Raw genomic sequence first — 10,178 nt, 5'->3', positions numbered from 1 at the left:
TTGTTTGCACTACTGTGTTGTTCCTTTGTCCCAAGAGCACATGTGAGACCCCACAATGTATAGTTTCGGAGCAAAGCTTGCAGCGTGCAGTTTGTTTGTATTCTTCGCGGGTAATTTCAAAAGATTGTTTCCAATGTACCATGCGTGCGTGAGCCGCTGGGCGCAGGAGCCAGTGTGTCAGTGCGTTATGGAAGCGTTTATTATTTGCAGTAGAAGGCTGGAAAGGAGGGAGGGGGTGGTAGCACAGACAGCCGATGGGCATGCTTCGAAGCATTATGTAGCATTCACAGTATGAGCGAACTACTAAATGAACCGTTGGGCTTCTCTAGCCACCGAAAGGCGCCAGCCAGTGCGGCGGCGACGCCACCCGGACCTCCCCTCCCTCCTTCCCCCACCCTAGAACAGAAATCCTCAAGAGCAGCCAACAAAACAGAATGATTCCGGAATCATTCCAATTCCGGAGTGGTAACTCCGCAACACTTTCTTAAACAATCGTTGGTATTGCTGTTTCTCCATTTTGTGCGTACAATGCATCTGTCTGAATGACGTGGTGACCTACGGGCGCAGGGCGTTTCTCAAGCTGCAAAAAGCAGCTTTTGCTCGGCGTCCGCTCTTTGTGTTCAAACTGTACCACAAAGAGAAATGAAGTTGTATTGTAAGGAGAGCTAGAGTAACTGCGGCCATGGCGGCGCCTCCTCGAGCCCCGACGCGACGATTCGCGCCGAAGAAAACCCACGTTCGCTCTAGAGAGCTCTGTTCTAGGGTGGGGGGAGGGGTTGGCAGGGGGGAGGTCCGGGTGGCGCCGCCGCCGCGCTGGCGCCTGTTGGCGGCTACAGAAACCCAACGGTTCATTTAGTAATTCGCTCATACTGTGAATGATAGACAATGCTTCCAAGGAAGCATCCCCCTCCGCTTTCTGTGCTACCACCCCCGCGCTCCTTTCCAGCCTTCTATTGCATATAAACAACGCTTCCATAACGCACTGGCTCCTGCGCCCAGCGGCTCACGCATGTAGTAAGCCCGCCAGGTGCATTGGAAACAATTTTTTAAAAAATTACCCGTGAAGAAAACAAACAAACTGCACGCTGCATGATTTGCTCCGAAACTATACATGCTGTAGTCGGAGTTTCATCTAAGTTGATTCCGCACCTAAAAAGAAAGCACGAACGTATAAGTACACCCAACAAGAGAAAGGGCTGGCAAGCCAGCCGAAGATAACGTCGGCCTTCACAGGGGCGGATCCAGGTTTTTTCTGAGGGGGGGGGTCAGCTTTTGTCGATGATGATGATGATGATGATGATGATGATGATAGTAGCCTCTCTCATTTACCGAAATTCACCGTTTCTGCTCACGATAAACCCGCGTTTTATACGGCTAGAGCAACACCTGTAGCCCGCCGTGGTGGCTCAGTCAGCTCAGGCGTTGCGCTGCTGAGCACGAGATCGTGGGATCGAATCCCGGCCGTGGCGGCCGCATTTCGATGGAGGCGAAATGCAATAACGCCCGTGTGCTTACGTTGTAGTGCACGTTATAGAACCCCATGTGGTCAAAATTAATCCGGAGCCTTCCACTACGGCGTGCCTCATAATCAGAACTGGTTTTGGCACGTAAAACCCCAGAAAGATGAAGAAGCCCTATAGCGAAGCCAGGTATCGGTTTCTCCGAGCTTATAGGAAAATGACATTACCCAATACAGCTATGTGCTTGGCGGCTGTGCCTGATAATACGGGGTGTTAAAAACTAAGCTTGATGCTTTTCTTAAAATTAGGCACTGGGAGGCACGCGAAGACCACCTGTGCAATTAAGTTATGTGGCCAGGGGGGCACAAGTGAGATGATAATTATCGCTGTGAGCAGCCCAATAACTAAATTGAACAATTATTTTTTGTCGACTGCAGTAAGTGGGTATGCTTGTATTGAAAACTTAGAGGCAGTCGTTTTTCTACACAGTATCAGTCGGAAGAATTATTCTAGCGTGTTCGTGCTTCGAGATATCCGACTCCAAATTTCCATTGTACTGCGCAGAGTTATCGACTCGACGCGAGAGCGGTTTATGCTTTGCGTTGCTGTGGAAGGGAGGCATTTGGAACATTTTTAGGGCATTGACATCTTGATGGGTGAAGTGTTGTCGTGAAATTTGTGCATGACAACACCAAATTTAAGCGGCAGTATGAAATATTCGTTAGCATAGCTAAAAAGGTTTCTGCTGTTCATGGCAGTAGCGCACCCAGGATCTCTGCCAGGGGGGGGTTGACAGTTTGCCAATACCATCTAAACAGCACTAATTTCGATTTCTTCACGGGAAATTGTCCAAAAATGCGCTTTTTGCGAGTGTGCAGACGATTGCGTGTCTTACATTTTAATTACAGTACTCAAACGCGTAAGGAAAGAAAAGGGGTTAAACAAAAGGGGGGGTTAAGTCGGCCTCAGGGGGGGGGGGGTTACAACCCCCGAATCCCCCCCCGTCGGTGCGCCACTGGTTCATGGTACCGTTGTTGCTTTTGATTTCAATAAAACTTACAATACTTGGAAATCAGCAGTCACTTTATTGCGTAGCCCAGGCAAGGACCATGCCCGGTCGTCTAGTCACCATTATACGCACGCACACTGCCCTCCGGCTTCTCTGCGCGCGCCATTATCTCGGCATGGCAGCTGCCTCCATCTTTACAGGCTGCGCGGTCGCGTGTTACGACAGCGGTTACGGGTTCTTCGATTTTTTTTTATTTCGCCAGCCATGAGGGGAAGGGGGACAGTTATTATCTTTGCCAATGCATCCGCCGCGTTGTCAGACTAAGCGCCGTACCCAACAGCCGCGGCACATCAGGGAGGAGCTTTGCGCCGATCCTCACTCTCTTGCATGCGTTATCATGCAAACGACAATTAAAATTTGTAGTTGGATATCTCGGAGCATAGACACGCTATACTCGTGGACAACTTTCTGTGGCAATGAAGGGAAAGCTACGGGCGCGTGGATGATGCACATGTGTTACCGCGCCAAGTAGTCCGGCAGCGTTGACAGTGCTTTTGGTTGCTCGGAACCGACGCTGAATCGACGCAACTTCCACGTGCCACGATTCGCGTTTGCCCAGACGCGGAAGGGAAAAGCCGCAAAATGAGTAAACTTTTACACTCAGTGGTGGGTTCTGTCTTATTTAACTGTTGCTAGTAAGCTGTTTGTTTACTCTTCGCCAACATAAACCACGTGGATTAAATGCGGGACTTTTTTCAGAAGCACCCTCACTTGCGAGCGCTTTGCCTCCGTAGCTTTCCCTTCATTGCCACAGAAAGTTGTCCGCGAGTAAAGAAGGATTGTTCGAAGTGAAACTGTGTGGAAACACGACTGCCTCTAACTTTGAATACAAACATACACACTTACTGCAGTCAATAAAAAGTGAATTATTCAATTTTAGTCAATTCGGCTGCTGATTAGCAATAATTATCATCTCACTTTGTGTCCCCCTGGCCACATAACTTATTTGCGCAGGTGGTTTTCACGTGCCTCCCAGTGCCTCATTTTAAGAAAACCATAAAGCTTAATTTTGAACACCCGGTATATCTAGCCTGTAATGTTTCTTAAAATAAAATTTGGGATGATGTGTCGCAGGTTCGTTATAAACGTGTAAGCACGCGTCCAGCTTTGGAGTTCTGTTGGGACACCTTGATTTCCTTAAGAAGATTCCTTGTGTTCGGCTGAGACACCTTCGTTTGCTTTGGAGCAACGCTCCGCTCCAACGCGGCAACCACTACGCTGGTTGTTTACGATATGCGAATCACCGCGTATGAAGACTCACGACGGCACTATACAGGAATAACGATGTGGCGTTGTAGCCATGAGCGCGAGCCAGCTAGCCTCTTGATATTTTCTTTCCCACGCGACGTCATCCTTTTACACAAGGCGCGCATCTTCTCCCGTTTCTCTAACCACGCGACGCCATCCTATGCCCGCGCAATTCCTTTCTCTATGCCCGCGCGCTGGCGTTGGCCGCTGACGTCATGCTCCCCCATTTCGCAGTCGCTGCTCGAGGTTTCGCCCCGCTCCGCGAGCACGGCCACTCAGATAAACGGATCTGGCGGCTTTGAGCCCCCTATGCTTAATGTATGACAATACAGCTGCGAAATTACAATGAAAAACTTGTAGCATACGAACGGTATTGTGCTCGTACTGGATATTGTCAACGTGTAACTGTGATCACAATTGGTGCTACAGTTAAAAATATCGCCTATGCGTAGTCCTTAGTTTAGCTGTTAGTTGTTATTATTTATATATGAACACTTCAGCGAGAGAGTTCTTTCATTAAGCAGGTTGGTCGCGGAACCGATGACAGCCCATGAGGCAACCGTTGACACCCCCAATGGGGAACTAAGTTGATCAGGCGCGAAGGCGCTCACGCGGACATCGGCATGCTTGGCAAAAGGGACGTCCCCTCGTTCATTCGACGCCACCGACGGTACGAGTAAGGCACGGCCGGCGCCAGGAGGTCCAAGGTGTGCATGAGAAAAAATAACTACGGCAATCTCGCGACACCACACCCCTACGGAATACAACTAAGCTTGTGAGCGAGCTAGCTTTACTTCTACATGGCTGTTACCACTGTACTCGCGAAAAATAATTTTGAAGAATGCTGGTGGCCATATTTTTTTGCGACAGGGCCATCCCCCTGTCAGCGAGGGGGCGATCCAGAAATCTGAGGGGGGGGGTCAGGACATCCGGACACCCCCCCTGGATCCGCGCCTGGGCCTTCATCGCTGGATGCACCTCTGTGCCTGTTAATTGAAAGGCTGCTCTTGACGCCGCCATCATATAAGGTCTTTTTGAACACTACTTTTGTCAGCATAAAAATACGCTAACGTCATCCTTTTACCGTTAATACATGTAGGCTTAAGCAATATTTAAAGCATCACAAGCCGTTTTAAAACATGCTGACCATGCAAATACTATAGGCACCCTGCATGCAGTTTGGCTGTACATGTCGCGCCACCTAGCAGCGGCGGTGAGCACCCGCGAGTAGGCCCTCACCGCCATTTCACCTTGGTCCCTACTGCGCTCAGGCGCGCCTGAATGCTTCCTTTTCAGATTTTTTAATGGATTCACCGCGACCACTCGGCAGCTCCTCCGTGAGAAGGGTGAACAAAAATAACATGCGCATATACTGCTGCTTTAGGTATTTTCACACCGTGAAGGGGATGTCGGCATCAAATTGTGCCGCTTCCCTTCAAGAATGTGGGGAGAAACCCGGCGGCTGAAGGGGATCGTTGTGGTTCGGGCCGTCAAGTAAGAGTCGCTCTTGCGAATTTCTGTTGAACTATGACGCAAACGCAAAATTAAAATGAAAAAAGAAAAAAAAACACAAGGCAGCATCCATGATAACGCACAATAAGGCGACAACTGCACAAACACGCGTGATCTGATTCCCGCTGTTGTAAATTCCATGGTTTGGATAATTGTTTAGCTAGTCTCGCTCCAAAACAAATGCGCAGTGGTGTTATGTGTCAAATCTAGCTTCGTAAGCGCTCCGCGTTAAACCTTTGTACGCACTGTAGTTATTGTTGTGCATTAATAAGCCAACGTGCAGCTCCTTTCTGTGCCTGGATCAAGACGCGACTGCTGAAACCGGGCTCATTCATGCCGACGTTTTCTCGCGTTTAGAACAACAGAACTAAGGCTGGAGTGCACCCGCAGCGCACATCGAGTATTCGCAAAATAGCACTTCTCTCGCGCACGCTAGCACACATTTGTTCAGTCTTGGCGTTGCTTAGTGTCAGCTGATTGCTCTCTGTTATGTTTCAGCGGTGATGACCTCTCACACTGGAGCCCGAATCACAACACCAGAATATGCTCGAGGCTCTTTGTCAACGGAAAAAAATCTCCATAAAGAATCATTCAGTTACCATCCAACTCGCCAATACCTCGACAAATGTGATAAGCAAGGCACGCTCGAAGTATACTGAAGCTACAAATGAAAGTTGAAAAACGTCTACGGCCGTATTTGCCCACTTAAGCGGAATAAATTATTTATTTGTTAACATACTTTGAGTTCGACGTCGTAAACGTGCTTTATTTGTCGTGACAAGAACTTTGCTGCGATGTCCGTCCTGTTTACTTTTTTTGACCGAAATACATGGTGTTGTCGTAAAGTTGACGTCCTTTCTCGAGTGTCGGTGGTCGAAAATGGCCTCAATGTTTTCAATTGCCTTAAAACCACAGTTTAGAACGCCGGACTTGTTTCAAATGAGCGCCGCAGAAGCATGCCTTCGTAGAAGTGCCGCCTCGGTGTTTCGCGGAACTGACACGGCGGCGCTGACGGCTGAGCCGTCGCTGCGCCGCCTGACCATTGAAGGGACCTATAGTAGCAGGAGAAGTGCGCCTATGGGAATTTGTAGGGTGGTTCTACTGTACGAGATATGTCATCAAGCTACTTTCCCTCGACCTTGGTAAGGTTGTTTTGCGTATTTTTGCAGTTCTTAACGCGTCTGATGACATCAGCTTTATGGTGCGTTCATCATTAACTCGATAAAACTATCAATATGCTTTTCCTGCGTTGAGGAATTACAGGAATGGAATTGAACTACCTGACCATTCCCGGAGTGGGAATGAGCTAATTTTTTTCATTCCGAGGAATTGAAATGATGGAATTGCGGCAAGTTCTAATTCCCCGAATGGAATTGGAATGGAATGGGGGCGCCAATTCCGTAACACTGGTCCGAGGGGACACCGACTTATTAGTCAAGAGCACCAGTGCAGAGCTCATCTGTCAGAAAAGTGTTCTAAAGCACAATGTAGCCAGGCAGTGCACTTGTGGACAGCTCCCAGGTATACGAGCTACGTTGCGCAAATGAAAATAACTCCATTGTCCCTAAGAGTTCGAAGCTCTCCGCCAGTCGAGGTAGCATTGAGAGGAGATGACCCTACCCGCAAATCATTCAACTGTGCGGTTGAATTGGAAATCGTGACCGACGATATAAGTGCCGGTCAGCACGAGATGCGAGCGGAAGGCTCGAAGAGAGCTAGAAAACGAGCTAGGATGAAGCGGCGTCGCAAAGTTGGAATGTGGTCGAGAGGGCAACGCGGCCGATTAAGGCGCTAAACTCAATGGGGAGCGCAAAGAGTTCGAAAAGCTCACTTGGAATGTTTCCAGACATAGCGCGTCTGAACGCCGAATGAGGAAGACAAGAAAGGCCGTTCGGCGCGAGGGTGGACAAAAGCAAAGGGCAATTATGTTCCCCCTCGTTCGGTTCTTTTCGAGTGTACTAGGCATGACACAGGAGAGCGAGACGGTACGTCGACACGAATTGGTCACGCGCGGCAGCGAAGTCGTAGCACGACGCCCAGAAGGCATGTTGCCTGTATGTAAAGTGGTCGGGGGTCGGCAGCGAGAATTGCCTACGTGCCCTTTGTATTCCCTCGTTGACAAGACACGCTTTCAGATTGCGCCCGCCTCGAGTACGGCTTAAGGCAGGGGCGTAGCCAGGGGGGAGGGGGGGGGGGAACTTCCCCGCCCCCCCACTCCGACATTTTTCGTGCTGGCTTGCACCGCCGACCAAAACTACCACTGGCGCCGGGAATCATTCTGGATTTGTCTACAATGTCTTTTTCACGCTTGAAAAGCCATTTCGGCACGAACATAATTTGCGAACCCGGCTGGATTTCGTGGCAACGCCCTTGCACCTGGAGGCACATAACGTAAGGAGACCCATGCGAGCACAAACTTTCAAGGGCTTTTCGATAGCGAGCGGGCGCGTTGCAGCATCTCGCAGCGGCCGCGGTATCTACGGAGTGCATGGATTTCAATTCCGAACTTGATGGGTATAAAGTTCTCAAACTTTGACACGAAAAGTGCACTGACATTTATTTCCAAAGGCGTTATTTAGATTTTCAATTCTGAACTTTATGGTTTTAATGTTATAAACTGAGCCAACATGCGTGCACTGGAGCCCTCGTGTCCAAGCCGTTCCAGGAATGGAAGCACGCGCTCGCTATCTTCCACACACACACGAAAATACTAAATATGACCGTGACTGTCAGCTGGCCGCTGATAATTTTCTCCAAACATTTTCAGGAAGCGAGCCCAATGTGATCGATAAGCTGGACCAGGGCAGGCAAAGTAAAAAGGAGAAAACAGAAGAAGTTAACGGCCTATTTTGAGGCAGTTCTTTTTTGCGGGCGACAAGGTCTGGCTCTCCGTGGCCATAGGGACAGTGTTCCTATGGATTTAAAGAAAGCCCCCGCTGAAATACTGGTATTTTCAGAGCGCTTCGTCGCATGCTAGCTGATTGTGGAGATACATATCTGAAGAACCATTTCAAAGTTGCCCCAGTAATGCCTCGTATTTAAGCCCAGATGTACAGAACCAAATTATAGAAATTTGTGGTGAAATTATCAAAGAAACCTATAGATGCAAGAGTAAACGCTGCAGGCTGCTTCTTCATACTTTCTGACGAAACGACGGATATTCTGGAATCGAACAGCTTACGTTTGTGCATCGAAGAGTGTATTTAGGTTTTAGGACCAGAATAGATGCCCTCTCTCGTTGCGACTTGAGGTTCTATGTAAAAGCGTACAAACTGCTGAAGATTCTAGTCACCCTTCTCATGACACTGCCAGCGCAGAGCAAATATTTTCAAACATGAGATTACTAAAAACTACTTGCGCTCTGCAATGTCTGAGGAACACATGGTTAGGCTGGATCTTTTTACGCCCACAGAGACGTCGGCATCAACGTGTCCGAAGTCATTGACCGCTTCGCTAAACTTCCCCGCCGAGTGAAGTTTGTCCTTTAGACAGCGAAGCAGCAAACATCAATTCAAGTAAAAAGCTCTGTGCCTTCAGGTCCATAAACTCGTAATTATGAAACGTATGACTGTAATTAGCTTTTAAACCGCAGAAATGTTCACCATTTATTGCAACAGTAATCTCATCATGACCAATTATCATGCGAATACGAAAATTACGAGGACATCAATAACTAATTTTGACCGACCTTGCTCATTAAAAGCCTGGCCCATGCGGCGTTTCCCACACAAACAAACTCGAAGTTGGGTATTTCAACTTGCCGCATCATCTGCGGCTTTCGTTTGGCCTTTTCTTTCCTTTTTACTACCTGCTTCTACTTTTTTTTTTTTTTTGAACCGAAGCAAACCCTCTCTTTAATTTTGGGTGCACATATTTGTTGCCACTCTGCAGGCAGTTAAATTACACATTTTCGTACTGATTTCTGCATTATTCCTCTATTATTCTACGGTCTATCTATCTATTCTATGGTGCTGTCGCGAACGCCGCATGGCCCAAGTACATATCACGATTTCTGTGATCATAGTTTTGTTTCTTGCCTGGATCGTCTGTCTTTCTATGCGTAAAGTTTACTATCTGTGACTGCGCAGCATGCTTATTTGTCTTGTTTGACGCATTTATACAGTGACCTTTTCTTAAGTACGTAGATTTATTTGAGACTTATACGTATATTTAAATATCTTGTTGCGAGGTTTTTTGTATAGAAGCAGGGAACTTTGTATCCAGCGACACTTTTTTGCCCTTCAAGTTGTATCTTCCGCATTTTGTATATTCCATTTTATCTTCGCATTTCTAATGTATATTTTGCAGAACTCCTGCTTTTTATATGTACTCACTGTTGCGACTATATCTTGTGTAATTACAATACATGACCCGTAACAGCTGCTCCTTGCGCAATCTATGCAACGAAGGACAGCGTCATTGAGGTTTTTCCCTGGTCGTTGCATATGTAGAAAAATGTAAACAAGGTTCTTGAATTACAGATTTATCAAAGTTTTGCCCCAACATGTTCTTGCATGGCCTTTACATTTTTCATATCAGCCGCAGCACTGCTTTGTTGGTTTTGAATTGATATAGTTCTAAGTTCATGTGATATTTTGTTTGCTTATTAAATAGACAAAAAAGCGCAAAAGCATTGATATCAGTGATTTCTGCCACAATTTTTGGACACATACGAATATATTCTTGTATGAAAATACATATTTACTTGACAGTGCGTAGCGTTCAATAATTGGTGGCAGCATCTAATATATAATGGCAATGGAAATGCAGTTATTATTCATGTATTTGATCCCTCGACACATTCTATAAGAAGGAGGCCGTGCTGCATTGTGAGCCCCCTTCCCCCTCCCCCCCCCCGCCCCCCCGAACAAAATTTCTGGCTCCAGCCC

Source organism: Dermacentor silvarum, chromosome 9, assembly GCF_013339745.2.
Source record: "Dermacentor silvarum isolate Dsil-2018 chromosome 9, BIME_Dsil_1.4, whole genome shotgun sequence".
Taxonomy (NCBI): Eukaryota; Metazoa; Arthropoda; class Arachnida; order Ixodida; family Ixodidae; genus Dermacentor; species Dermacentor silvarum.
Note: the sequence above shows the minus strand (reverse complement) of the source record.